The following is a 2,955-nucleotide window of genomic DNA, read 5'->3' as shown; positions in this document are numbered from 1 at the left end:
ATAGTTTTATACAGGGGCAGTAAGATATTCCGGGTCTTATTTTCTATCCCTTTCCTAATCATTCCCAGCATCCTATTTGCCTTTTTGACCGCCGCTGCACACTGCGTGGACGTTTTCCGAGAACTGTCCATGATAACTCCAAGATCTCTTTCCTGATTTGTCGTAGCCAAATTAGCCCCCACCCTACTGGACGTAGAATTGGGGTTATTTTTCCCGACGTGCATGACTTTACACTTCTCCACATTCAACTTCATTTGCCAACGAAGAGGCTTTCGTGTCCTTTGGCCCGTCTGGACGGCAAAAGCCTCTTCCGGAAAAGCGATCGGAAAAACGCGACACACATTTGCGTCTCGTGTTCCGAAACACGGCCAGCGTGTCGACCCCGTCTGCCTCATGAACTCCCAAACGTCAGGGGGATAGTGACAGTGGCTACTTCGCCATGTCATTTTGACTGCCGTTTTGGGGACGTTTCTCCGAACCGGCGTCATCAAAACACCCTGTACCTGGAATCCACCGACAGAAGCCTTCGTAAGTCGTCCATGATGCGGGCAGGAGTAGTTTTCGTAATTTCCTAACCAGTAGTCCACGTACTCGTAGGGGGAGAAGTCTACGTTATACCAACCATCCCAGATTCCTTAATTTCGTGCTCTTCCATTTCTGGGGGGGGGGGGGGGAGGGATCGTGGGACGCCAGCCAATAGCGAGAGGTGATGAATATTTAATAATCGGGGCTAGTTTTGAGTGCCTTGCGATGCATTTATCTACCACACTTGCTTAGAAGTTGCTCCCTCGGCAAAAGAATTTCTCGGTCTCTCTCTTTTGGTCAACATGGATCCACTTTCTCGGGTGGGAAAACACCCCATCCTTGTTGGGAAGGTTGGGGGTTGGTACGTCTGGGAGTGGGCAGGAGCTGAGTGGGGTGTGGGAAGGAGGCAGTGTGTGGGAGCGGGTTGGGGGTCGGTGGGTCTGGGAGGGTGGGAGGAGCAGGAGCCAAGTTGGGGGTGTGGGCGGGAGGGACGGTGCGGGAGCGGATTGGGGGTCGGTGGGTCTGGGAGGGTGGGAGGAGCAGGAGCCGAGTTGGGGGTGGGCGGGAGGGAGGGTGCGGGAGCGGGTTGGGGGTTGGTGGGTCTGGGAGGGTGGGAGGAGCAGGAGCCGAGTTGGGGGGTGGGCGGGAGGGAGGGTGCAGGTTGGGGGTTGGTGGGTCTGGGAGGGTGGGAGGAGCAGGAGCCAAGTTGGGGGTGGGCGGGAGGGAGGGTGCGGGAGCGGGTTGGGGGTCGGTGGGTCTGGAACGGTGGGAGGAGCAGGAGCCAAGTTGTGGGGTGGGCGGGAGGGAGAGTGCGGGAGCGGGTTGGCTGTCGGTGGGTCTGGGAGGGTGGGAGGAGCAGGAGCCGAGTTGGGGGTGTGGGCGGGAGGGAGGGTGCGGGAGCGGGTTGGCGGTCGGTGGGTCTGGGACGGTGGGAGGAGCATGAGCCGAGTTGGGGGGTGGGCGGGAGGGAGGGTGCAGGAGCGGGTTGGGGGTCGGTGGGTCTGGGAGGGTGGGAGGAGCAGGAGCCGAGTTGGGGGTGTGGGCGGGGGGGACGGTGCGGGAGCGGGATGGCTGTCGGTGGATCTGGGAGGGTGGGAGGAGCAGGAGCCGAGTTGGGGGTGGGCGGGAGGGAGGGTACGGGAGCGGGTTGGGGGTCGGTGGGTCTGGAACGGTGGGAGGAGCAGGAGCCAAGTTGTGGGGTGGGCGGGAGGGAGGGTGCGGGAGCGGGTTGGCTGTCGGTGGGTCTGGAACGGTGGGAGGAGCAGGAGCCAAGTTGTGGGGTGGGCGGGAGGGAGAGTGCGGGAGCGGGTTGGCTGTCGGTGGGTCTGGGAGGGTGGGAGGAGCAGGAGCCGAGTTGGGGGTGTGGGCGGGAGGGAGGGTGCGGGAGCGGGTTGGCGGTCGGTGGGTCTGGGACGGTGGGAGGAGCATGAGCCGAGTTGGGGGGTGGGCGGGAGGGAGGGTGCAGGAGCGGGTTGGGGGTCGGTGGGTCTGGGATGGTGGGAGGAGCAGGAGCCAAGTTGTGGGTGTGAGGGATGGTGTGGGAGCGGGTTGGGGGTCGGTGGATCTGGGAGGGTGGGAGGAACATGAGCCGAGTTGGGGGGTGGGCGGGAGGGAGGATGCGGGAGCGGGTTGGGGGTTTGGTGGGTCTGGGACGGTGGGAGGAGCATGAGCCGAGTTTGGGGGTGGGCGGGAGGGACGGTGCGGGAGCAGGTTGGGGGTCGGTGGATTTGGGAGTGTGGGAGGAGCAGGAGCCGAGTTGGGGGGTGGGCGGGAGGGAGGGTGCGGGAGCGGGTTGGGGGTTGGTGGGTCTGGGAGGGTGGGAGGAGCAGGAGCCGAGTTGGGGGTGCGGGCGGGAGGGACGGTGCGGGAGCGGGTTGGGGGTCGGTGGATCTCGGAGGGTGGGAGGAGCAGGAGCCAAGTTGGGGGTGTGGGCGGGAGGGAGGGTGCGGGAGCGGGTTGGCTGTCGGTGGGTCTGGGAGGGTGGGAGGAGCAGGAGCCAAGTTGGGGGTGTGGGCGGGAGGGACGGTGCGGGAGCGGATTGGGGGTCGGTGGGTCTGGGAGGGTGGGAGGAGCAGGAGCCGAGTTGGGGGTGGGCGGGAGGGAGGGTGCGGGAGCGGGTTGGGGGTCGGTGGATCTGGGAGGGTGGGAGGAGCAGGAGCCGAGTTGGGGGGTGGGCGGGAGGGAGGGTGCAGGTTGGGGGTTGGTGGGTCTGGGAGGGTGGGAGGAGCAGGAGCCAAGTTGGGGGTGGGCGGGAGGGAGGGTGCAGGAGCGGGTTGGGGGTCGGTGGGTCTGGAACGGTGGGAGGAGCAGGAGCCAAGTTGTGGGGTGGGTGGGAGGGAGGGTGCAGGAGCGGGTTGGCTGTCGGTGGGTCTGGGATGGTGGGAGGAGCAGGAGCCAAGTTGGGGGTGTGGGCGGGAGGGACGGTGCGGG

The sequence above is a fragment of the Pelodiscus sinensis genome, chromosome 15, assembly GCF_049634645.1.
Source record: "Pelodiscus sinensis isolate JC-2024 chromosome 15, ASM4963464v1, whole genome shotgun sequence".
Lineage (NCBI taxonomy): Eukaryota > Metazoa > Chordata > Testudines > Trionychidae > Pelodiscus > Pelodiscus sinensis.
Note: the sequence above shows the minus strand (reverse complement) of the source record.